Raw genomic sequence first — 27601 nt, forward strand, 5'->3', positions numbered from 1 at the left:
GGGGGGGGCGTCCTCCATAGCGCAACACGTCACAATATTATAGTTAAGTTGATCACGTTACGAATTTATGTTAATTGTCTGCTATCATGCATTTTTGAGGGGAATAACATTTTGGTGTGCCGTGTTGAGTCATGGATACTTCATGGTGTGCCGCGAGTAGAAAAAGGTTGCGGAACGCTTATCTAGACAGTCGGCTCAAAGGTTGTCAGCCTTACGCGCCGGCCGCGCTTTACTCCAGGATAATTATTTAATTAATTCCTGGTACTCATTTCTGTTAGAGGCTGAGTGAACCCCATGACCATAGTGCGGCCGGAAGGATTAGGTCAATTGAAGAAATCCAATGACCTCATCGGGACTTGAACCCGCGACCTTCCAGCTTGTAGCATAGTGCCTCAACCAACTACGTTACCGCGTGCCCCTATCTTTTACAGTACGTCACTTAAATCGTTTCGGTTAACGTAAAGAATGTCTAATGACCCTACACATGTAAATGAACACACCAAACAGCTACTACCAGTAGCATCTTGAATAACTTTATTAGAAGCTCTCGGTTCGAATCTTCGTAATAAGAAATTTCTACGTGAAATATTTTAGCCTGTTCTCTTTACTCTTAACCCTGAATACGGAGACAGGGTGTTCTTCAGAAACTGACACGAGACTAAATTTTTATTTCTGCGTTAAAAGATAAATTTGGAAATTATATTGTGATCAGTTAAGGAAAATAAAGAATGTTCTGTGCTAAATGTTTGAATTGATTTGTAATAAATAGTTTCCTCATTTTCTGTTTAAGTCATTACAACAATGGGGTTTAGAAGTAGAATAAGTAAGACTATTCTCACAAGTTGTCACCTTTCCTCAGGTACACCTTGAACACACAATGACTCAGCATAATGCGATGTCTTCATATTTTCTCTTTGAAGTACAAGTGACTAACCTTTGTAGAGTCATTGTAATTGTGTAATTGAGAATTATTTCCTTTTGCTTTATGGAATACCAAGTTGAAGGACGCTGAATTGCAGCATCAAGGTTCATTCTGCTGTGAAATAGAGAGAGAGAAAAAAATTCTGTCATTTGTATTTTAAAGCAAGAAATTATCATTAAATAGAAATGAAATCATACTAGACATTTTTGCAGACGGTAGCCACCAAGGCTTATCTTGTTAGTAAAGCTTTGAAACTATGGCAGTGAAAGTTCTGTTAATGTAATAACATTAGCAGAGTTGGTTCACTGAGTAATGTACATAACATGGAGTCCGAATTAGAGCAGTTGAGAGAATGAATGGATATTACAAGAACGACGAAGGTAGTTGGTTGACGCACTATGCTACAAGCCGGAAGGTCGCGGGTTCAAGTCCCGATGAGGTCATTGAATTTTTGCAATTGACCTAATCCTTCCAGCCGCACTAGGCTCTGGGTTTACTCAGCCTCTGACAGAAGTGAGTACCAGGAATTAATTAAATAATTTTCCTGGGGAGTAAAGCGCGGCCGGCACGTAAGGCTGACAACCTTACCGCCATCTTTGAGCCGATTGTCTAGATAATGTGGGACCCTCAACGTCTCACAACCCTATGGGCCTTCATGGCCTCTTACAGGGATAGCTTTACTTTTTTTACTTTATGAAGAGATCTGAGGCTCTCAGGGCAGTTGATTACGAAGATTGCGGTCTTCTGGAATTTGTCGCTTTTACGAAATTTTTGGATAGATCTGCTGCTCTAGCTTCAGGGTACAAGAGGCAGCAATTTCATGAAAAATGATAACTCATATCCCAGGGTACAGTAGTCATCATAGGCACCGTCGTGAGCTGTATAAATCTCACCAGTTCAAGGTATAAGGATCTTCACCCAAATCAGTAAATCTATATACTGAGGACAGGATGCCACAAAGCATTTTCTTCGATCTGTAACATCTATATTTAATTCTGATATTAAAATTTCTCCAACTTTTAACAGAACCATTTGAAGGGAGATCTCTCTTTTCAAAATTAGTTTCTTTTTAAAATAAATGTTAATTTAACGTTACTTCAATTTTACATTTCAGTGTATTTATTTTCATCTTAGGAACATTACAGAAACTACATATACACGAAGATTATTAAAATGAGTTCTGTCTTCTGGGACATAACGCCCAGTAGTCCACTGAAGTTAACAGAAATTTCGGAGGAGCATATCTCCTCCATCTTCAGGGTTGAAGAATAATTCGAGCAAGAAACGAGCGTGAAAGTAGGTTGACTTCCAATGGACTTCACGACGATATATCAAAGAAGATAGAAACATTTCCTAACCAATGCTGTGACAACCTCAGACCCTACATGAAAATTTTTGTCTTCGACTGTGTGACGCCATGTAGTCTGGGAGATATTTACCGCCATTAGAACCTAAAATCTCACATACGTGAAAATAAGCCAGTTAAGAACATTTATTTTGTCATTTAAAGGCAAGTATCATAATTATTAAGGTATATTACCCCCTTGAAACAATTTCTGTTATAGAGGGAATTGTTTTAGAGTAGGTAAATGTTTTGTATACCGAAGTGAACGGAGAAGTTCATGGAGGTAGGTCTAGGCCCACTGGGGCTGTAGTGCCAAGGAAAAAAAAAGTTTTGTATAGTCTACGAAGTTTTCGTACGAAATTGCCATGAGAGAAGCCATAGCTTTTTGTCGTTGCCCACAGTTTCCTTCTTCATGTGAATCACGTAGGTTATCCAAACATAAAGTTGCATACGTTCTACAGCGAAGGATATGTCCTTCCCAGGTTTATAGTCAAGACGTACCACATAAATAAAACAATGATGACTGCTTCCGTTATATCACGATGCAACCATTCACTGTATTCTCGTTGTGCTGCCGGAAGTAATAAAATATACGTACAACATTCCGGAAGGACACTTGGCTAGCTTGGAGTTACATACCAACGCAGCAATAACTACTAATACTGCTCATTGTTATGAGAACTTGTATCGTTAAGCCTTATAAGACAAAACTTTTGTTGTTTATTGTAGCGCAGTCATGAAATATTCATTTACTTTTTTTCTCGATGCGAACTTTCAGTTTTATGACGATTTCTTGAATACTGACGTAGTCCGGACCGGTTGTGATACAGGAACTGTGCCTATAATGCGGGCAGGGAGGTAATTAAAGTGTCGGACTCGTCTTCCGAACATCTGAATCCAGCAGGATCTAGATACATAATCACCATATTTCCTCTATCCGTCTGTTCCATCCTGTTTCTCTCAAACGGAGCGTCGCATTCAAGAATGGAACAGATAAAAAATGTTTCCATGGAGAGATAACCTCGGAAATATTGTTAGCTTTGTTGCTACATACATATATTCATGTCAAATCCATCTTATTTCACCATTACTTTCTCCGTCAGAAAAGCATTTGTTTCGTGACGATAATAGAGACCAACAACAATGCTATCATGAAAACAATGGGATCAGGAATGCAGTGAGTACATAAATTTCGTTTGTTTTATAGCAGCCATGGTAACGGAAGCTTTTACACTAGATTATTGCACGATCTGTAACAGGAATATTTCCGGAAATTGCAGTGCAGATTTTTCTGCACGCGAAGATTAACATATATATATATATATGTGTGTGTGTGTGTGTGTGTGTGTGTGCATACATACATACATACATGGGGCACGCAAGAGCGTAGTTGGTTGAGGCACTGGCTACAAGCCGGAAGGTCGCGGGTTCTTTTCCCGATGAAATGATTGGATTTTTCAATTGACCTAATCCTTTCAGCCTTGATATGGCTCTGGGTTCGATTCAGCCTCTAACAGAAATGAGTACCAGGTATCTTCGTGGGGGTAAAGGGCGGCCGGCGCGTAAGGCTGACAACATCACCGCTATCTATGAGTCAACTGTCCAGAAAATGTGGGAGCTTCTATGTCGCACAATCCTATGGACCTCCTCGGCTTGTTACAGGGATAGCCTTACCTTTATATATAATCACCAAAATTCCTTTGTCCCGCCATTTTTCCCTCAAACGCCGAGTCATAGGGAAGAACTGGTAAAGGTACAAGGTGTCCCTCTTGGGGAGGGAGTCTCTAGAAAACTGAACTTTGCAACTGCATTTGTGTGCTAGAGTCCAAGCCAATTTTCTTCCCCATTGCTCTCTGCGTAAAAAAGGCACTGTAATTCAGACATCAAGCGGATCATTTTTATGATCCGCGTGGTGCCGATTAAAGTGCCGAGTCCTTGGGCTCATTTTGTAATGTTGTAATAATGTTCCAATGTCAAGGACAAGGAGAAGTTTATTCAGTTGCCTTTCCTATTCTTTTACTAAGAAACCAGATATATCGCGATCAAACTCGAATTAACATTGAACTCCTAAGTAGAGAGACATCCCTTCCTTAACGCTTTATATATCGACATCGATAACGGAAGCAAACATATTCAGGAGAAGAACAGCTCTTTTTTATAATAATAGTGAGACCTGCCTCATACAGTGGGCAATGCCTAAAAATTTTATATAATGAATCATCTACTGTCAAAAGATTTGAAGATTATCTTGTTGCTTTATCGGAACGCAAATTACTCAATTACGACTCCTTGCGCTTTCTCCTACTGCAGTTGTACCTGCAAATTTAAAATACGCCTTCAAAACAAAAAGATTACACAAAGGATACAGCTAAGTCACTTTTACTTTTACCTAAAACTTTTCCTTTTCAATATCATTGCTTAATGACTTGCAAAACTGCAGTCATTAACTCTCTTATTTATTTGAATCGACTCAAGGCCAGCTTTAGATGTCATTTGCATCATTGAGAAATGTCTGACGATGACAGTAGCGTTTTTGAGAGCGAACTTGAAAGTAAGAAGACTTGATACAGAGAAGTAATATATAAATCAAAACAAAAACATGGAAATCGTGACAGACACAATCTGCTTGCCTGTGATTGTTCGTGCAAAGCCTTCGAGAGTGCTTTTGAAGCGAGAAAAGAGGAGACCAGTGAAGTGTGTGTTGATTTATTATTTTTATAATAAAGCATACGGTTAATACGTTTTCAAGGAGCTCCATTTGCGGCATAAAGCTGAGGCACATATAATCATGCATGTGTGAGTAGATGTTCTTTACATCAGAGAGAGAGAGAGAGAGAGTGAATCCCCTTATGTCAGAGTGTAATTTACTCTTTACACGAGAATATCCACGCTGCAGAATCTATGCAGATCTATGTTTAGATAACCCATTTGACTTTAATGATAAATGGGGAGCTATTTCAAGGAAATAGCGGCTCCGGTCTAGAAAACCGAAATTAACGGCCGTGAGGATCCGTTGCACGGACCACGCTATACCCTCTATCCGCAAAAGTTGGCACTAAATCTTCGCCGACAAACGGCGGGCGCTCGGTCGGTATGGTTCACTTGCGGACTAATATCACGGAGTATTTAACTTTAATGATAGTGAGGAAATATAGTGGAAAGGAACTAGAAATTTATTTATGGAAAAATACATGCGAAATGCAAAAAAGAAAAATATTTACATATATATTTTTGTTCTAACTGAATTTGTTTTTAGAGAATATCTAACCTCAATAGTTACAGACCCGCCCACTAATGACAACATAAATAGACTTACTAGGTTTGGATTGATGGGCCCATAGTTGTTAAACAGGGTGGATACACGTTAGTATAGAGATTGAACTAATGTTAAAACAGAATTGTGAAGTAAGAAAGTAAATGTCTAATCACAAAACAATGCATATATTTGTAGTAAGATTCTAAGAAATGAACGCAGTTTACCTATTTCAGAATCCCCTTTGCATTGTGGCTGCTGCATCTTCTCAACAACCTTGTAAAGTCTGACCAGTTTCTTTTTTGTGTTTGAGTTTGCACATTAGGCATAGAGAATGAATATTTTTATGAAGTTGAATATAGAGCTACGGGTGGTGATCTAAATTGTTTCGCGAAGCTAGTGTGGAATCTATAATCAAGGTCGCGCCATAGCTCAAGCGGTTAGTCGCTGGCGGGTTCGATCCCTGGTCTGGTTAAGTGGGATTTGTGGTGGACAAAGTGTCGCTGGGGCAGGTTTTCTCCGAGTATTTCGGTTTCCCTTGCCAATCTTCATTCCACCAATTGCTCCACAATCACCCTCACCTATCATCTGGGGGTGGTAAAATAGGCCAGAAGTGGCCGCAGTACAAGGGACTTAGTCCCACCCCACTAGAAATAAAAAGAAACCTATAACCAGCAGTCTTTTGTGTTTGACCTCTAATTTCATTTCGCTTCAGTAAATACATCTATGGCACTACAGACTTTGTTGGACCTTTGCTGTTTTTTCAGTTTCTTACTCCTATACACATTATTACCTTTTCTAGTTCACTGTTCTGAAATTTGGTTAAAACTCCCTCGATATTATTTTTTAATTTTATAGAACTAAATTTTCGGCTGATAATTTGTTTCCTGTATTCCATGGTTTCTTGGGTCATATGCGGAGTCTTATTATGATGTAAAGTGGTTGTGTTGTGTTCGAGGTCTGTATTCTGTATGACGTGCTATTTTGTGACATCCTGGATGATGGCTTGCAGGGTTTGATTGACTATTTCATCATCCACAGTAGTCACAATTAACAATGAACTAGAGCACGACAGGTAGTCGCACATCCAAGACTGCCCCTGAAAATTAAATCGTTAACCAGTGCTACAGGATGCTGGAATATATATCATTGTTAATTGTGACTACTGTGGATGATGAAATAGTCAATCAAATAGTCAATCTATATATATATATATATATATTACTTGCTGGAATATTACTTGCCTAAGTATGGATGGAGCTGGGATAGCGTAGTCTAGCGTAGGCTAGAGTAGTTGATATGGCGACTGGCTACGGGCTGGACGATCGAGGGGTCGGAGTTCGAGTCCCGGTAGTGTAAAGCATTTTCACTTCTCCAATCGTCCAGACCGGCTCTGGGGGTCCACCCAACCTCCTATCCAAAGGGTACCGGGGGCTCTTTCCCGGGGATAAAGCGACTGGGTCGTGAAGCTGACCACTCACCAACTAGTGCCGAAGTCAAGAAAATGTGGATATGTACAACCACTCCCCCATACGTCTTCATGACGTAGTGCTTAATTAGTTAAGCACAGGGACAACTTTACCTTGTAGACCATCACTTCTTTGGATTTCGTGAGAATAAATTTTTACAGAGCAAGATCATTAGTCTTACATCCGACCACAAACCTGGAGGGTCAGGTCTCTGTATTTATGTCCCCCTGTGACAGGGTGGCTGACAGCCTCTGTGGTTTAGTGGTCAGAGTTTCTGGCTACAGATCCAGAGGTCCCGGGTTTGATTACCGGAGCTACCAGATTTTCTGGGAAGTAGTGGGTCTGGAACGGGGTACACTCAGCCTCGTGAGGATAATTGAGTAGCTGTTTGAAGGAAATAGCGGCTTCAGTCTTGAAAACCGAAATTAACGACTGTGGGGATTCGTTGCGCTGACCACGCGACACTCTCTATCCGCTAAAGTTGGCACTAACTTCGCCGACAAGCGACGGTCGCTGGGTCGGTATAGTTCGCTTGCGGACTAAAGCCACGTAGTTTGTTTGTGACAGGGTGGCCCAGTTATACACCCAGGCATCGCATTCCATTGATGTTACTTTCTACCACTCGCAGAGCTACGGTGAACATACTCTAACCCGCCCCCATAGTGCGTGTTTAGAGAAATAATACTTGTTCATACCGAGAAATAAATAAGCCTGAGTACAGCCTGCGGGCAAAGTGCAGGGCTCATAAAAAGTTAAAGCAGGAGGTACATGAGTTTTTCAGTGAGGAAGATTGATTAAAGAGACGAACAACCCGAGCGGAAGAGACAGGATACCGATTTTCCCGACTGAAGTTTTTCGTGGACCTCAAAGGTTCCTCCAAAAAAAAGTCGTATAGTACCTCAAATTATTCCGTGACGGCATTCTTCCATAGCCCTTTTACATCTATCATTCACATATCATCTTATTTAGTGTTGTATAATCTTTGGTATTGAGAGCGTCTTTACATAAACCACAAAATAAAATAAACATAGGAACGTGTTAAGAAGGTCCAGGGACAGAAGTTCCGAAGCAGCAAGCCGGAGTTCGACTTTCACATTTTAACGCTGCAACTTTACTTCTGCAGCCTGTTTGAGTTTCAGATGCATAATCTCAAATCTATTCTTTGTTCTTTCGTGCAAGATCACTTTTAATTACCGTTATTTATCTTCAGTGCTCAGGTTTCTACTCATGCATCTTTTAACAACGATTTAAAAGTAAAACGGGATGCTGCATAATAGGATTTAACTAATGACCTACACGTATATAGGAGAAACACATCGATAGGAGCTGGCTTCATAGATAACGTCAATAGGCCTGTCCTCTAGGCTGTACTAATTGCTGTACGTTTGCAGATTATATTCAGATTAGACGCGAAAGCTGAAGTTAGAGTAAACCGAAGCAGCAACATGATATAGTGAAAATATATTCACTGAAATTATAAAAAAAATCCTTGGCTTCAGTCCGCATGTGAACTATACCGACCGAACGACAGCCGCTTGTCGGTGAAGTTAGTGCCAACTTTAGCGGATAGAGGCTGTCGCGTCGTCAGTGCAATGAATCACCACGGCCGTCAATTTCGGTTTTCTAGACAAGAGGCGCTATTTCCTCGAAATATCTCCTCAGCTATCCTCACGAGGTTGAGTGTACCCCGTTCCGGACCCACTATTTCTCAGAAAATCTTGTAACGCCAGGAAACGAACCAGGGACCTCTGGATCTCTAGGCAGGAATTCTGGTCACTAGATCACAGGGGCGGTCACTGGGATTATCAAGCTGTTTAATTCAGTGTATTGTCTGTTTCTCAAAATCAACGTGCTACAATTTTTCTACGAAGCTTATAAGGTCTAGGCGTTAAGTGTCTTTGCATAAACTTCGATTTTTATAGGAATGAATATGATCCGGTTATGGCCTATACGAAAATAAATATAATTTTGGGCTTAAATATATTTCAAAAATATAAAAATAACTCCTTGTGTAGAAGCTATATCCATTTGTCTGTCGTTTTATGGTCTGTCTTTCTATGGCCTATTATTAGGACGTAAACTGGTTTCTCGTTTCTAGAAGCTAGGGTGGTGGTGAAGGCAGCGCCATAGCTCAAGCGGTTAGTCGCTGGCTTCCCACCGCGGCGGTCCTGGTTCGATCCCGGCTCTGGTCATGTGGGATTTGTGGTAGACATAGTGGCAGTGGGGCAGGTTTTCTCCGAGTACTTCAGTTTCCCCTGTCAATTTTCATTCCAACAAATTCTCCATCATCATAATCACCCGGGGCAGGTACAATAGGCCAATCAGTGGCCGCCGTGCCAAGTGGACCCAACTGGACTCCACCCCCCACTAGCGGAATTAAAAAAAAGTAGTGTGGTGGTGGGCAAAACCTGTCATAAAATTTGTTCCGAGCTCAAACGCGGTACTTTTTGCCTTTAAGTAACTGAATTTTAGTCCTTCCTTTTCGAGAGTTTTCCCTCAGTCCGCACTGCACATACTCGTAGAATGATATTACAGATATTGCGAACAGGCGTCGAAACTGCCCTTGACCCTGTGCGGAAAAAGCGTTGCTCTTTTCTAATGTTCTGAATGTCACGTGCGCCTAAGGAGAACGGGAATTGTGCTGTAGGAATTAAGGTCAAGATATGCTTGATTTTGTTCGTTGAACTTTCAGTGAGATTGCTACACAATTAAATGCGGACTGAAGTAGATTAGTAAGTTTAAGCAGCCCCATAAAACAATTGAAGGTCAAGTAACGCTGAATGTAGCTGCATATCCAAATTTTCTCCCGAATCCGTGACTTAATCAAAGGCTTAATAAAGCCTAACAATTGAACAGAATTTGGTCAGATATATGTATATAAGCCGGTCACGGTAGCCGAGCGGTCTAAGGCATGTACTTTCTTAGCTCGCTTGGAAACCGGGATCGTGGGTTCGAATCCCACTCAGGGCATGGATGTTTAGTTTGTGTGTGTGTGCGTTTTTCTGTGTTTGTGTACAGGTAGAGGCCTTGCGACGAGCTGATCACCCGCCCAAGGAGTCCTACCGAATGTGTAAGATCTAGAAAAACCGAAGTGAACGGAGTTCATGGAGGTAGGCCTAGGCTCACTGGGGCTGTAGTGCCAAGGGAAAAATATGTATATAAACATCCTATGCACACGTTATAGGCTTATGTATGCGACGTATACAAGCTATCCCTGTAACAGTCCATGGAGGCCCATACATTTTGAGACGCTGAGGGTCCCACATTTTCTCTAGACGATCACCTTATAGATGGCGCTAACGTTGTCAGCCTTACGCGCCGGTCGCCCTACTTGATACTCATTTCTGCTAGAGGCTAAGTCGACCCCAGGGCAATAATGCAGCTGGAAGGATTAAGTCAATTGAAAAACCTCACCTTATCGGGATTTTAACCCGCGGCCTTCCCTCTTGTAGCATATTGCCTAAACCAACTACGCTACCGCGTGTCCCATACGACGTATATAGGTGTTTCACAAATTTATATCATACAAGGAGGTCATTCCTGAGGTAATTCTGAGAGAGAAATGTTATATCGATATGGGTATGATTTTCAGTAGTTACAAAACTGTGGGTAAAAGAGAACATGCTTCGGTTGAAATATGCATGTGTCCCTGAAATGTAGGCCCAAGCCTGTGTTTCGTAACATTGGTGTGGGAATTGTATGAAAGATGTACCGTTTGAATTTAGTAAAGAAGAATACTCAGGCATATACTTTGTATGTGGGTTTTGCAACGAAATACTCCTTCTGCTACTGGGTGATATCGCAGGTGATTCCGCGATAGGCCTGTAATTTGAACTGTCCATCAGTATTTTCTAGAAAGAGGGACGTTTCTCATTGTGTCGTCACCAGCAGAACGTGTTGTGAGGCGAAATGTGAAAGACGAGAAAATTATATCGCAGTCCATGTATCGACACCCGATGAACTACCACTCTACTCGATGTTCCCAACACAACAGTACCATCCCTAACATATTCAAACCTCGAAACTGGAGGCTTGGGTAGGTGATCGGAACACTGCGACTGGTTACTTGCACAGCCCCACAAACAATAGATCTTTTCTTCTAACGATGCTCAGCTTACCTTTGATCCGGTAAACAACACTAGGATGTCGCATTTATGGTCAGATTTGAATACACATGGTGCTGTGAAAGCGAAATCAAGGTTTCATTTTCCATTGATGTATGGTGTGGTGTGACTGATGGGTCAGACCATTTGACCATTCTCCTTGGAGGACAGCTGACAAGTGCAATATACGCGGGGATCTGGAACCGAGCTGCCGGATGTGTTGGAAGATGGCTCTCTGTCAACACGGTCACGAATGCACTTGAGCATAACGAACTTCCTCATGTACCAGTTGACACGCTGAGCAGCATTTTCCTAGTCACTGGATTGAACGGGGGGAGGGGGGTGTTCATAGAATTGGCCAACGCGATCACCGAGCCTCAATCCACTTGATTCCTTGGATGGAGGTACATGAACGCAAGGTGGACATACGTGAGGACCCAGTTCATCACATTATCGATACAGCCTCATTCGTAAGTGGCCGGGACAGTCTTCTTTGCCGTACTTGTACTGCTGTGAAACGGGCGAGAAAATGTACCGAAACTAGAGGCGGATATGCTGAAGACTTGTTACAGCAGTGAAAGTGCGGGCTGTAGAAATTCATGTGCAGCCATTAAGTGTACTTTCTTGTTACAATAAACACATTTGTCATACTCATATCATCCCATATTCTCTTGCCCACACCTGTCACCGTTGAGAATGGGAACCATGTTGATGAAAAAGTGTTTACTCAGAATGACCGTAGAATTAACTTCCCGAAATTATAAGTTCGTGGAACATTCTGTACACACACGCGCGCACACATGCACACACACTCACGGGCCCGAAGTAGCTCAGTCAGCATAGTAACGAGGCTACGGGCAGAAAAACCGGAGAATGGAGTTCAATTTCCGGCAGAAGGGAAGCTTTATCTTCGCCGCAACGTCCAGATCTGTTCTGGGGACCACCCTGCCCCTTATCTAATGGGTACTGGGGTTTCTTTTCCCGGGAATAAAACAAACGCGGCCTGAAGCTGTCATAATGAATATCAGTTGGCTGCCTGGACGAATGACAGGCAGTAAACGGGGCATTTTTCTTCCATTGATCATAAATCTGGAAAAAGAGCCGCGCCATAGTTCAAGCGGTTAGTCGCTGGCTTCCCACCGCGGCGGTCCGGGTTCGATCCCGGCTCTGGTCAAGTGGGACTTGTGGTGCACAAAGTGGCCCTAGGGCGGGCTTTCTCCGAGTACTTCGGTTTCTTCTGCCAATCTTCATTCCACCAAATTGTCCATCATCATAATCACCCGGGGCAGGCTACAATAGGCCAATCAGTGGACGCCGTGCCGAGTGGACCCAGTTGGACTCCATCACCACTAAGCGAATTAAAAAAGATCAGGAAAATAAATCTGTGTTTCTAAGCGTGATATATTGTGAGTAGTATGAAAATGTCAATTACTTAACATTAGAATTTAAGCAAATCCGGCGAAAATCCCTCCGTAAGAATCAGCTTATTACGAAAAGTTAAAAATAACATATGATGTGGACGAATTCTTTGCAGACAGATATTGTTAGAATGATCCAATTAAAAATGGTAAGATGAGCGGGACATATAGCACGAACGGCAAAGAATATTAGATGCAAAATTTTGATTGAAAACTTTAAGGAGAGAGAACACCAGGCATAATTGGGCATAGATGGAAGGAAAATAACGTAATGAATCCTAAGTAAATAGGATGGAAAGTTGTGGATTTGATCCATCTGGTTCAGGATAAGGACCAGTGCTATGCTGTTTTAAATGCGGTAATGAACCTTTAGTGTCGGTCACGGTAGCCGAGCTGTCTAAGGCATGTACTGTCTTCGCTCGCTTCGAAACCGGGATCGTGGTTCGAATCCCACTCAGGGCCTGGATGTTAATTTGTATGTGTGCGTTTTTCTGTGTTTGTGTACAGGTAGAGGCCTTGCGACGAGCTGATCACCCGCCCAAGGAGTCATACCGAATGTGTAAGATCTAGAAAAACCGAAGTGAACGGAGAAGTTCACGGAAGTAGGCCTAGGCCCGCTGGGGCTGTAGAGCCAAGGAAAAAGAATGAACCTTCGGTTCCATAAAATGCTAGGAATTCCTTGACTAGCTGAGCAACTTTAAGTTCTCGAGATGGAGTTCAGTAGGTAGGTGGTCAGTCAGAGGAACGTTGTCAGTAGTTCAGACTGGTTGCGCCGAATTACTGAATGATTATCCAACAATGCGTTGGGGGAAAGTGGAAGAAAGCGATCAGGGCCTAATTTCAGGCAATGTTCCGGCATTTGACTAGACAGCGAGGAATTCCACGACAATTTACGCGGTTTTTTCCCGGGTAACGACTGCATGTTCGTCTAAGTGCGCACCCCCACAAAACATCTGGGATACCCTTCCCTCCCGTGTCCTTTTCAAATCCACGGGGCCACATGAGGATCTGATTCTTCCAAAGGACTTGTGGTGTGCTACTGGCGGCGTTGGTGCCTCACATGCATTGATCGCTTTCTATACAATAAATTCTTTGCAACTTTTGCTCTGTATATACGGCTTATTGTGCATTTGAATATTCATCTTATTTGCTGCTTTTATATAATCCATTTTGTAAACAACTGATAGCAACATGCGAATATAGCTCATCTGTGTATTCGTAACATAACACATTAAATTTACATTATTACTATTTTTTATCTTCTTATGAATCTGTATCTTTAAACGTTCTTCATGAAGAAAACGTAATTTTAATTGCCATTATTATTATTATTATTATTATTATTATTATTATTTTAGCAATCACTGACCCCGCACGGCTCACCAACAATGCTGTGCAGCATGAGGGGAAAATCTTATGGGCCCACACATGATTCACTAATGGAACAAATTGAAACACAATCTTGCAGCATGTGGGGGTTCCAAGATGTTCTTTCATTCGATTCAGATTTAGTAAATCGATGGGGCCACGGTACCGCGGTCTGGGACCAATTCTTATACCACATGCGGCCACAACGTGGTCCTCAACCGGCTCGGGCAATGGGCCCTTAATCCCGGGAAGCTCGACAGAGACATTTAAATACAGGAAAGTGCTGTACCGCTTGTAAGTCATGACAAGAGCAGTCAGTACGGCGACTGGCTACGGGCTGGCGAACCGAGGGGTCGGAGTTCAAGTCCCGGTAGGTTCAAGAATTTTCTCTTCTCCACGTAGTCCAGACCGGCTGTGGGGTTCACTCAACATCCTATTCAGTCGGTACTTGGGGCTCTTTCTCCGGGAATAAAGCGGCCGGGACGTGAAGATGACCACTTGCCTCCAACCAGTGCAGAGGACAAGAAAATGTTGATCTATACATCCTCTCCTCCATAGTCCTTCATGGTGTAATGCTTAATTAGTTAAGCACAGGAACAAATTTACCTTACTTTTACGGTACCATTTAATGATATAACAGAAAAGAAAGTTTAGCCGAGACAAGAAATGGGATCCACCTTACCATGTACAGAGATTTTCTGTCCCCGTACTACCCGTTCCAGAGATGAACATGACGTTATGCACGCAGCACGTTGTCTGTACACGAAAACCCTGCAATTGAAATTCTGTGGTGTGATGCGTAAAAGAAAGTGTGTGTTAGGGAGACAGTACCGTGATGCAATGTGTTGATGTTAATTGTTGCGTCATAAGTCCCAGAGCCAGAATTGTCCGGAAGAGCGCTGCGTTATGTCAACACCCGAACCCAACTCCACGTATTGATTAGGTATAAGAGAAAGTCGTGTTGTTCTGTCACGTGTATTAAATAACGGTTTTGACATTTCGGCGAATACTGTAGCTGGTAGCTTATCCCTATAAGGATTACGCCTTATTGGTTGAGCGAAACAAAAAAAAAGGAAGAAATGCTTGAGGAAAGAAGGCAGTGAAAGTCGTATAACTGTGCATCCCACACGTCTGCTGCAAGGCTGATAGAAATGGTAATGGTTACGAGGCGATTCTGCGTTGTTTGTAGTCTGTTCTGTAGTTTATTTAACGACACTCTCAGGGTCTCAGATTAGGGATATATATCACGAATGATTGATTGATAGTGAATAATGAATTGGAAAGGATGTGGAAGGAGGCGGTCATAATCGCTTAAGCCAAGTTCTCGCTGCTATTGCTGTGTGCTCAATATTAACCCGGATGGAGAAATGTCCTTCTGGAATCTGTCACATGCTCTTCAGGTACAGAACTTGTCAGTTGCCGTTTTCTGATTCATATATAATAAAATGTTCCATAAATGCGCCTAGCAGCTTCACCATATATGTCTGTTCGCATGCAAAAACTGAAGAACAACTTGATAAAGTTTTGTTTTTAATTTTTGAGCCTTTACATATTTCGGTCAAGAAGACCATCTTCGGAAGGGTATTATCAACACATATCGAATCTACTCTTACCATGTCATAGACACAAATATTATATCTCTTAACTAATACTAAGGTGTACGTCGATTTGTTAAAATATCTAAACATTATTACAATTACTCTATTTACAAAGCAGTGTATGGGGCTGAAACTTGAACACTTAGGGCAGTAGATCAGAAACACCTGGAAAGCTTCGAAATGTGGCGTTGGAGAAGGATGGAGAAGATCAGTTGGACCGATTATGTGAGAAATGAAGAAGTGTTATTTAGAGTCAGTGAACAGAGGAATTGTAACCGTTTATTCTGACTGGAGGAGTGTTGTGTGAAAATTAAATTTGTATTAAGTTAAGATTAACAATATTACAAACAAAGAGATCCGGCGGATAGCCAGCTCTTACACGCGGAAGAGACATAGTTCAAGTTTTGCTATGTGAACAGGAAGTAACATCTGGTACTTTCCTGGAATTCTGGCAGTTTCAGCAACTTCGGAAAGGCTTTGAGAAAATGAGAGCTGACAGCTTGGGACAGCGATAACTTAGAAGTGGGACGGCCGGAGCCTCACACCCTGACCGTAATGCATCAAGGGGCTGTCATCCTTAGCGTCAGGTCAGCATCTGCCAGAATCACATAGCAGAGCCACATGATTGGGAATTCAAAATTTAGGGAACCTCATAGTTTGAAGAATTAACCATTGGCAGAAGTGGAGGAGAGGATTTCTCTTGGAGTCTGGGGTTCGTGGACCTCAGAATTCAGAGAGAGAGCATTCCACCTCGGGGAGTCTTGACACTACTTTCGGCAAAGTCGGACACTAAATTTACCACTACGGCCCTTCCGTAGAATAGTATAAGTACAGTACAAAGCAACAGTAGTAAGAAATTCAGTTGTATTCAGAAAGTTGGAAGGTATTAAAAGATTACTAAGTGCAACCGTCGAAAGGTGGGTGATTGTAGTGAAGTGTTCTTCCTGCCCTGTCCGAGCCAGACCCTTATAAGACCCTGGGATAGGAACCCAGCTCTACTGATTAAAGTAAAGAACCCAAAGAAGTGAGCGGTGGTGGAGTGGCGCACAACGAAAAGGGCACAAAGGAAGTGAGCGGTTACAGAATATCCTACACGAAATAAGAAAACGGAAGGCTAATTGGATTGGACATGTTTTACGCAGAAACTGCCTTCTAAAAGAAGTTATTGAAGGAAAGATAGAGGGGCGGATAGAAGTGACAAGAAGACGAGGAAGAAGACGTAAGAAGATGATGGATGACCTTGGGAACAGAAGAAGATATTTTCATTTGAAGGAGAAAGCTCTAGATCGCATCAAGTGGAGGAACTGTTTTGGAAGAGATTGTGGACCTGTCGCCTGACAGATTACTGATGAATGAATGAAAGCAGTGTCCAATATTTTATTTAATCTAGAGCCAGTTTAGTTCGTGTCGTTAAACTTCTCCTTAATGGAAGATGAATATATTTCACAGCGTGATACCGTTGCTTAATGATAAAGTTCTTAGGTATCCTGGTCCAGTTATTCAGGCTACGATGTCTTTGTTTTGGATGCACCAAGTTATATAATATTGGGGAGTTCTACTAATGTCTGTTAATAAATTCTGATTCTGATTAAAAATCGGATAAAAGTAACGGTAACTTTTCATGAAGACCTACATGCTATTCTGTGCGCACCTCAATCATAGCTCGCTAAGTATTTGAAATTTTAGAGAAATCGTATAGGCATTTTAAATATCTTTTGTGCCGTGAAATATGTCTGTGTAAGTACTGGAGGTTTCAAGATAAGTAAAGGGACCTTGATATACCGTCATCTTATAAATCTGGAAATCTAGAAGCAATAATAGAGAGGAAATACCAAATTATTACGCTGTTGCTTATACACTCTACCTTATTTAGATTATGGTGCTCTGGATTATGGCAACGTGTTTTTTTGTATGCTAGTTTCCAACTCATCAGAAGAACATACCGCCTCCATCTTCATCAACATTGAAGACTGAGGTCGCAACTTTCTCCTAAACGTTGGTAACAACTTACGGGAGTCAACATGTCGTAACCCAGAGCAGAATATTCTAGCTGCCGTGAATACCTCGCTGACATAGATGATCTTATGTTTCAGGACCGTGACTCCAGTCTCTCTGCTTCTGTGCAGGTAGGATGCACTTTGTAATTCAAGGTTTATATGACATTAGCAGGACCGCCTCTGTGGTCTAGTGGTCGGAGTTCCTGGCTACAGATCCAGAGGTCCGGTTTCGATTTCCGGCGCTACCAGATTGTCTGAAAAGTAGTGGGTCTGTAACGGGATCCACTCAAACTCGTGAGGATAATTGAAGAGCTATTTTATGGTATAGCGGTTCCGGTCTATAAAACCGAAATTAACGGCCGTTAGGATTCGTTGTGCTGACCACGCGACACCCTCTCTCCGCTAAAATTGGCACTAACTTCGCAGACAAGAGGCGGTCGCTCAGTTGGCATAGTTCGCTTGCGGACTGAAACCACGGAGTTTGTTTTTTGTTCTGTGGTATTAGCAATCTTACCCATTAGTCCCGACTTACCTGAATATCTGTCACGAAATGAAAGTGTAAATACGGTTAAGACCAATGTCGAGAAGTTTAAGTATGTTAATAACCGCGCTTTGAAGTGGCACAACAAATAATAGAAGAATTTGACAAGGCTGTGTGAGGTCTACTGTGGCTCAAGACACGAAGCCGATCAATAGCTGATGATTTTAAATCAGTTCAAAATAATTCTTAAATTAATTTTAAATCAGTTCTAAAACTAATTTAAGCTTAATAAAAAGAATTAAGTCTAATATTTAGTCTCCTATGAGTTAATATCGCCGGTCACGGTAGCCGAACGGTCTAAGGCATGTACTGTCTTCGCTCGCTTGGAAAACGGGATCGTGGGTTCCAATCCCACTCAGGACATGGATGTTTAGTTTGTGTGTGTGCGTCTTTCTGTGTTTGTGTACAGGTAGAGGCCTTTCGACGAGCTGATCACCCGCCCAAGGAGTCCTACCGAATGTGTAAGATCTAGAGAAACCGACCGAATTGAACGGAGAAGTTCATGGAGGTAGGCCTAGGCCCACTGGGGCTGTAGTGCAAAGGAAAAAAGAAAAAAAAAAAGTCAATATCCTGAAATAGTGTGTAAATAAACATGAGTGTAGCCGCTTTATGGCCTGTATGTGTAAATAGGAATATAGGGTTCTCGCGTTACAATTAAGTAATTAATAATGTGTAACTGGAAACACCCGAAGATGACAATTTAAGGGTCGAAACATGTAGTATAACCCAAAGTAATAAAAATTGTTGCATTGACGGCTGAATCTGTATTATTATGAAATTTGATTTTACGAGGTTCTTCATCACTAAATTTTATTATTGTACGAGTACATGTTTCCAAATCAAGTGCACCCAAGGAAAACTTGAATTAAGGATGCGAACAAGCAGTTAGAAGCAGTAATATGCAGGAAGGGCGACTTATAAGTTATTTTATTTTGTATACAATTTTTCGGACTGGGGCGACACGAGCGTCCGTTGTAATGAACGTACTTTATGACGGACGTTGCTGAGGACACCACACAGTTGCAGAATTCGATGCGTAGTTTTTGTCTGCAATTGAGCCAGAAGAAAGTCCAGCATTCACCTCTCTTGTTTATTTCTACAACGAACGACACGACTTTCGTTACAACAGACGCATTTTGTGCGCTCGTGTGGCCCCAGTCTAAATTGGACGTCAAGCTGTCCAGCCACAAGTCGTTCTAATCCAGCCATAACTTCGGGACAAAGTAAACAATTTCCGTGGAACAATCGCGTCTTACACAAGGCAATCCGTGAAATGCGAGACGCCCGTAAGAAAATCATCTTTTTCTGAATAAATGACTTTCATTTTAATGTAAACGGAATGTGTACAGAATTTGAAGTACATTTTTAACCTACAGCGGAGTCTTTGATAGAATTTTAGAGAACTCGGATCGTTTCAAACAGGTTTTCATTCGGTAGAAGTAACTGTACTTCCTTCTGGATACGAAGCATTGAACATTATATGCCCCATGGTTTTATAAGTGAAACATAGATGTTCCGTATAAACATTACGCGGTTACTTAACAGCACCCGCTTTCCTTCATTCCTTCTATTCTTTCTTCCCATCTTCAGTTCTTTCTTACATCCCACTTTCTCTTTCCTTCCTTTTCCCCTCTCTTCCTTCCTCTCTGTGTAGTCCCTTTCAGTCAATTTATTCCACTTTGTCGAGGTACTGGAACAGTCGACATGAAAACTTTGTTGTATCTCGATTATATAACACAACATGTTACAAAAAAAATATTTTCTGCTTAAGCCTATACTTTGTCAGTGATAGATCTTCGTTGTTTTCCATTTATGGCAAATATATTCTTTATCTGCTACCTTTCAGAACGGAGAGTATGCAATTACATTTTATGTGTATCGAAATATAAAGATTACTCTTTTCTGAGATGTGATGCCTTCATATCACATATATTTTGCTAAAAGCAGCATATTTTCCGTCAAATACTTGTTTCCTCGTTCCTCGTTCCTCATTGAACAGCCTCCCTTTTAATATTTTTGAATGAACTTTATGTTGCTCCTCAGTGTATTCTTCCAGGACGAGATTTTTTCTTTAATATAAAGGAAGCCGTCAGCGTAACCCACGTCCCATTTCAACCAGATTCCTCTGTGATTAAGTGTACTATCATGTAGTCATAGAAAATACATAGTTAATACTGTCATCAGAGATGGGGGGTTAAGGTTATTTTGGAATTACTTACGTAGGTGAAAGTGGGCATGGTTGGGCTTATACTAATTTGGGCATGCATGCTACAGTGAGTAAGGAAGCATTGAAAGATAGATGTGTAAGACTAGTTGGGATCTGACTCAAGTGTATAACACATCACTTTTATATTCATGTTACGAAACTATGGGATAAGAAAATATTTCGTCACGAATCGAAATTTGCCTCACGAATTTAAAATTGACATTACACGCTTCGAGGAACACGACCACGAATTTTCAGACAACTGTCAAAAAGCTTGGAATGAGTCCCACATTCCTCAATTTCTTGTGGCTGAGGAAACTGCTTAGGGTATTATAGTTATTAAGGCAGATGTTGAAATGAAGAGATCATTCACACCTAAAGAAAACGTTATTAGCTTCTTATATTTTTGCACAGAAACATTGAACTCTTTGAAGATTATTGTCTTCTGGATGTGATGATTTATGGCTTTAATTTTGGAAGTCGCTTTTTGCCTTATATTACCATGACAGTTGCGTCTGTGTTCCTGTAGCATAACATTTTGGTCAGTGGTAAATCTCTTGGTAAGATATAAATACTAGAGCAAGGAGGCCAACATGGCCAGTGGTTCTGATAGCGACGTTCTGTCACACTAGAATGCCATCCAAGGTGAAGGCGACTGAATCAGAGTACTCACTAATGCCATGCTAGTGTCACTGCATGCTCTCCTCTTGCGATTTCTATACTTTCTATGGCACAAGATTGTCGTACGTCACTTGATCACGGTCGAAAGTTTTTGCAGAAAGCTGGAGTAAAGTAGGCAATGACTAAAAGACAGTCCTTACTTACTTACTCTTGGAGCTGAGCCTTTCTGGAGGAGCCGCCAATTCTGCAGCTACTCAAGAATTTCGCAGCATTTTATGGAACCCGAAGGTTCATTACCGTGTTCACGAGAGCCCTCCACTGGACCGTATCCTGAGCCAGATCAATCAAATCAAGACCATCCCGTCCTATATATCTAAGATCCATTTTAATACTGTCAACCCACATACGCCTTGGTCTTACCTTTGGTCTCTTTCCTTCTGGCTTTCCCACCAATATCCTATACGCATTCCTCGTCTCCCCCATTCGTGCTACATGCCTTGTCCACCTCATCCTCCTTGAGTTGATCATTCTAATTATACTCGGAGAAGAGTACAAGTTATGAAGCTCCACAAGCTATCATAGCGAATAAACAAAACTTAAGATACGTCCAAATATGTTTTGAATACAGGTCATGCTTATGACACAAGAGAGGATGCACAAGGGATATTTAATGCGGAATTAAAGGCCAATTCTTGAATACATTAAATAAATTTCATGTATAAACTTTCACTAAACAAAGCGTACAAATGAGAGACGCATAATACAAGAAATCATATTTATGATGTAATGCTGCAGCCTTTAACAGCAGATGGCAGTGCATAGCTGCACATATACGCTACACCACAAACCAGTCTGAGCACATCACTCCCACTTGAAACATCAATTATGAAAACACGACACAACATCGCGACAAGAAATTTCACAATACATCCAATGCAGAAACAACCACATTTACACATAATTTAATAATTTATTTTCACTTTCAATCTCAGAATGTGCAACATATAATAGAATAGTCCTATGTTCTATAATATAACGCCGTGTAGCCAGTTAATCCTGAAGACGGAGGCAACATGTTCCTCCAAAACATTGATTGAGTTCAGCGGACTACAGGGCGTTATATAGCAGAGGATATGAGTCTCCATAACCATCGCTATGAGAATCATGCTGAAAAATAAGAACTCTAAGAAAAATACTTGATAAGTGTTAGGTGTAGTTTTCAACTAATTTCACACGGCACCAATAAGTAACTTGGAAAAGTACAGAGTTTTTATAACCAAAGAGCACAATGTTACTTCGGCTTAAAATGTTTTCCATGTTTGGGAGCACCTTCTCACCCGTAAAAAGTATAATATAAGATATCATTGTCCACCAACAGAGTTCTTTCCCATTGGACTACTGAGTTAAGTGTAGATAGATTTATACGTACGCTGAAAAGCAGAACGTTTGTCCACAGTGCGAGCACTGAAAACATCCGAAATTTGGAGTTCTATTTATTTTCAGAAGCAAGTTAAATTTTTCTAATTATATCACTCACTCGTGGAGCTGAGCCTTTTTTGAGAAGCCGTCAATTGTGCAGCTACTCAATAACTTCCCAGAATTTTATGGAACCCGAAGGTTCATTCCCATGTTCACAAGAACTCTCCGCTGGTCCCTATCCTGAGCAACATCAGTCCAAGTAATACAGTGCCATCCTATTTGTGTAAGATCCATTTTAATATTATCCGCCCACTTCTTGGTCTTCCCAGTGGTCTCTTTCCTTCTTGCTGTCCCACCAATATCCTATATGCATTCCTCTTCTCCACATTCGTGCTACATGCTATGTCCATCTCATCCACCTTGACTTGATCATTCTAGTTATGCTCGCAAGTATTCTCATTCTGCAAATACAAGTAATTCAGATTTGACATTTTCTTTGTTACTTCGGAAGCAAATTAATTGATTTTTTATAATTTCTGTATCTAACTATACATTTAATTAACTTTAAATGAATGTTCTTGAACCTTACTTGTCCAGTTTTTATTACTGTGCTTGAACTTCATAGATCTGACCATTACAGGTCAGACGTCTTTTTGTGTATCCGAAAAAATGTACTTTCTTAATGCTGCCATTGGTAGGTGTCTGAGATACAACGCGGTGAGAAGACACAATTCTTATGCATCATTCTTGCTTACAGGCTAAGATATAATTGATCTGTTTTTTTCTTCAGGCCGCTAAAACTACTGACCCACTAATACGAAATTACAAAACGAGAGATACAACCTACGTTCGGCTAGGTCACGTCCTTCCCCGAAGCACCGAAAATAAATTATAGATAAGTCGTCATTAATCTGTAATTTTAAAGGTGGCTACTAGCTAAGGCCATGGTTACGCTAAGGTTGTTCGGACAGAGCACTCGTTGCATGCATACCTTCCAGGAGGTCAGCGCAGCGTGGCGAGTTTTCACTGTACTGTAATGCCGCTGACGAGATGTGAACACAACAACTCTTATGGTTACGAAACTCAAATATTAACTTTCATTCTTATATTTTTTTCTTGTTTCTTTTCGTTCCTTTCTTTCATACTTTCTTATATAGTTTCGTTCCTTCCTTCCTACTTTTCTTTTTCCTTCGTATCATCAAGAGATTAACTCCTCGTGAACTCTCTGAAGCATGAAAGAGAGAGAGAAAGAAAGCTGGGGAGACATACTGAGCCGTCAGTCTGGAATGTCGTCTTCAGAGACTGAGCAGTGCTCACTAGCCTCAGTGTTTGTGAAACCTTTCATTAATCCCGTTGGAGAGTTACTTTCTCTCAACTATTGTAGATTATGCAGAATGTGAGTTCTCACAGTTGTGGTTATGAAGAGGTCTAGGTTTATTGCAGATAATGACCGCAGAATTTTTGCCCCATTAATTGCAACTTGCGTAATCTTGAAGAACAAGTTTGGAAAAATAAATTAAGGACCTCCAGAGCAAGTAGTTTAATACTGGTGAATTTAGATCTGGAAGGATGCATGAGAAGCAAGCAGCGGAAACTTGTAATTTGGGAACAGTGTCGCCATTTGCTTGAAGGCAGAAGGAAACCATGAGACCCAACGTCAAACTCTCATGTCTCAGGGGCTTTGGTTAGGTACTCACTAGAGGTCTGGCACATAACAAAATGGAGGGCCCTTGTGTTCTCCCGAAAAATGTTGCTATTGCTTTATTTACCACCTATGTGAAAGATTTAATATGTATTGGTTATAACATTGGTGAGAAATGAAGAGATTTTGAAAAAAAAAAGAGAAGGACAGAAACTCGAAATTTATCAAAATAATACTTAAATATTCTGTTCTTAACCTCTCAGAAAACACAGAGGAAATGCGATGAAAATAAATGAAATTCTCTCTTACATTACGTATGTTGAAGTTAGATGAGTGGTTTTGATGCTGCGGCCTTCATTCAAAGGAGAAAAAGGAATTTTCTTAGTTTCGTGCACGAGACAAGCTGACATTTCACCGCTGAGAAACAGTACTTCTGCGGTTCTCAACCAGTTACATGCGCTTTGATGACATATATTAATTTCCAGTTACTTATAGAACACTCCATGCAGAATTTGATTGATTCAGTAACTGTCAGATGACAGGTCCACAGTCTCTTCCAAAACAGTTCCTCCACTTAATGTGATCTTCTGTTTTTGGAAAGAGACTATCCAGGAAAAGTGATAATGTGGTAGTTTTTCCATTTGCTTTCCACATCGCAGTACAACAGCCGTTCAAACCACTCTGGTCACGCCTGTTGCTATACGAACTTGAACCATCTCGAGCATCATTTGTTCTGTGCTTCAAGTCGCTGCTGATGACGCTGCTTCCGGCATCAGTTTTTGGTTTTTGGTGTCTCTCTTCGTCTGATGCCTACCCTTTGACCTGTCCAGCAAGGGAGGCCCTGCCAGTAGCTATGCTACCGCTGGTATAGCTCTCAGGGTCCTTGGCATACTCAAACCCCTCACCACGATAAGGTGGAGACACTAACGAGGGGATGCAGAATTTATGATGGATAAAATAGTACTGGGTCAGGTCCATTATCGAGTACTTCTGCATTCCCTGTCAATCTAAATTTCGCCAGTGTATTCTATTTTTCTGTATTCACCGCCAATCTAAACTTCACCAGAATTTTCTATTCAGCCGTCAGAACCCATAAGGTCTTGCCAGCTAGGAATTTATCATAGCCAGTTGTCAACTAAGTTTATACCCATATCTCGGAATTTGGTTGGAAGAATCTAAGCTGGCCGTGAGACAGCTCCGGCATCTCGTAATGGAGGCCAGTACATTTCATATGCGAGTTGTGGATCCCAGGTTAACACTGGAGCAGATTTCTCTCAGAGAACTTCAGTCTTCACTTTCAAATTATTATTCCACAAATGCTGCATACTAATTTGTCATCAGATGTTATAATAGGACAATTTAAAGCCACAGTACTAGGGAACTGAGCCTATCCCAACTCCTGCAACTAGAAAAGAAGCAAACTTCGAGTGACGAATATTCGGTGTAGTGTCTTTGGACAGGAATCGACCTCTTACAAGACCTATATGCCTAACGCAACACTCTAAGCGGGTTTAAAGCTGTTATCTCATTGTTAGAGTGACTGAAGAGATTGCTAGGTCTAGACCCTCGACATTGTCATCGGCTGTTGATATACATTGGTTAAGTATCTAGTTCAGTACAGGCACTCTTACACCTGTCAGGAATTCGGAAGGATTGGTTACTTCAGATTGCATAGCGATGAATGATCAATAACTTGGATTAGGCAGCGCTAATGAAAAGTATTGTCACACGTTTGGAATCTAGAAGGGTTACTTCCATGGAAACGCTAGAACAGACCGTTGCATATGAAGGAACAATAGCGGTATTGTAATTCTAACAGTGAGCTGTTAAAGAACGCCGAATCTCCCCGGAGATGAGTCTCCACGGTTATAACGAGGGTTCATTACATAGCAGAGGCCGAGGTTATAAAAAGGTTTGAAGGCATTTACCAAGTCAGTTGGAACCTAGACGCCATACGATATAGAAGAAGATAGCAAGAATACAGTCTTCAGAAGGCCGCCGCCGAAAGCAGTCTAGTATTGGCCGAGATTTAGTGTAAGAGTGTAAGTGTGAGTGTCCAATAAAGATTCGCTAAATCCGAGACCCACGTAAAGTTATTTGTTGCGTGAACCCAACACGTGACAGTGTGATGAATTCAGTCACGAGTGAGAAACAATTGATACCATCAGCCTAGATATGCTTCGAGACAGAAAAGCAGCGAAATGCTAGGGTCACTATAGCTTGCCCAGGTAATACGTGTATGTACAAATAAATATGATTCATATGAACTTTGATGTTATCGCGGTATTTAGTATGAAATAACCTTCTCGAATATAACAACATTTGGTCTGATAAGTATTTACCACGTTTGAGGGAACAATGGTAATTAACTATCAGACTATACGGCATCACATCAATCTTCATAACCACCGCCGTGAGAACTTGATATCTCACATTGTAATATCCTCTTTGGGAAGGCAGGACAGCCAATGTCCGAAAATTCGAAAATTTCCTCTACCACGAAAATGGAGACAGCAAGTTTCTCCGGATCGTCTGCGAATTCTTACCACTCTAAAAGGCATCACATTCCACAAGTCTGTAATCTTAGTATTAGTTTACTTCTTAAGTTAAAATTAAAAGTGACGTCTGACTGTCGAACCTCGCATTACAATTTTACGTCATTCACGACGCATCAGGCACGGCGGGATTTGTAGGCCTATGCTTTCAATGCTTCTACGCACATATCTGTTGCGGACAGAATATTTTGCAGATAAAGTTATGAAATAGAAAGGTGAACTCTTTGTTTTTAAGTCTATAGAACAGGCTGGAGTAGCTGTAACGAGTCAGTCTTCTATTTCTAAATCATTAACGTCGAACAGTTACATAAGAATTCAGCGTTTCTTTGATATAAGGGAAGACTCAAAACAGTCTTAAGTATTCCGTTTATTTAAATTTTGGCATCTCCGGAATTTCACAATACCAGTTCCTTTTTTAATTTACCTATATCTTCTTTTCTTAAAAATAAATTGAAGAACACGTCTATTATTTGTACATTTCATAATTTTACATGTATATTACCATGAACTAGGTCACGACCAATTCCTCTACATTATTTACAGTTCATTTTTCTCATTGCTGTTGATACAGTCTTAAAAATTGAAGAACGAACTTAAGATATATCGAAATGAATCTCTTGAGTGACAGTACTTGTTAATGTTGTAGACTCTTTAATACGTTTCCCTTTGTCTGAAAGGTGACGCATCTTGATTCTGTGCATTCTTCATACATTGCATTGCCGTTCCTTGGATGTTACGTGACTGTCCTTGGCATGGAAATAGCAGATTATCGTCTGAGACGTCCCTCACTTATTCTCGCAACTAATCGTTTAAATGTCAGAATAAAATCAAAAGACCACAGAACCTTGGTCACATACTTTCAGTGGCTGGTGAATCTGGCTGCAAGAGGCTGTCATGCCTTGTGTCACGAATGGGAGACTTGCAGCAGATCTGTACTCAGGTGTGCGTGTTGAAGTGCCTTTCCGAGCAGGAACTATGGACTACACCCGGTCAGTCGATATAGAGACTAGGCTGCGGGCTGGACAACCGAGAATTCGAGGTTGGATTCTCGACAGAGACAGGAGATCTTTCTCTTCTCCACAGCTTCCAGGCTGGCTCTGGGGCCCACCCAGTTTCCTACTCAAATGACAAAAAAAAAAAAAAA

At 41.2% G+C, this 27601-nt stretch overlaps 1 protein-coding gene across 5 annotated transcripts in view; it reads left to right on the forward strand.

Annotated features, from left to right (window-relative positions):
* The window catches only part of LOC111871536 (pancreatic triacylglycerol lipase), a 92267-nt gene that overhangs the window by 13714 nt on the left and 50952 nt on the right, over window positions 1-27601 (forward strand). For 2 of the 5 annotated variants that reach the window (XM_023864705.2, XM_023864739.2), the window contains exon 2: window positions 17570-17602. The exons of 2 other annotated variants lie outside the window; for them this stretch is intronic. The gene's annotated coding sequence lies outside the window, so the exon portion shown is untranslated. Of the gene's footprint in view, window positions 1-3427; window positions 3445-17569; window positions 17603-27601 lie in introns of those variants that run through there. One more of the 5 variants, XM_033754333.1, reaches the window with a different exon arrangement.

The sequence above is a fragment of the Cryptotermes secundus genome, unplaced genomic scaffold (genome assembly GCF_002891405.2).
Source record: "Cryptotermes secundus unplaced genomic scaffold, Csec_1.0 scaffold152, whole genome shotgun sequence".
In the NCBI taxonomy this organism is placed as follows: Eukaryota; Metazoa; Arthropoda; class Insecta; order Blattodea; family Kalotermitidae; genus Cryptotermes; species Cryptotermes secundus.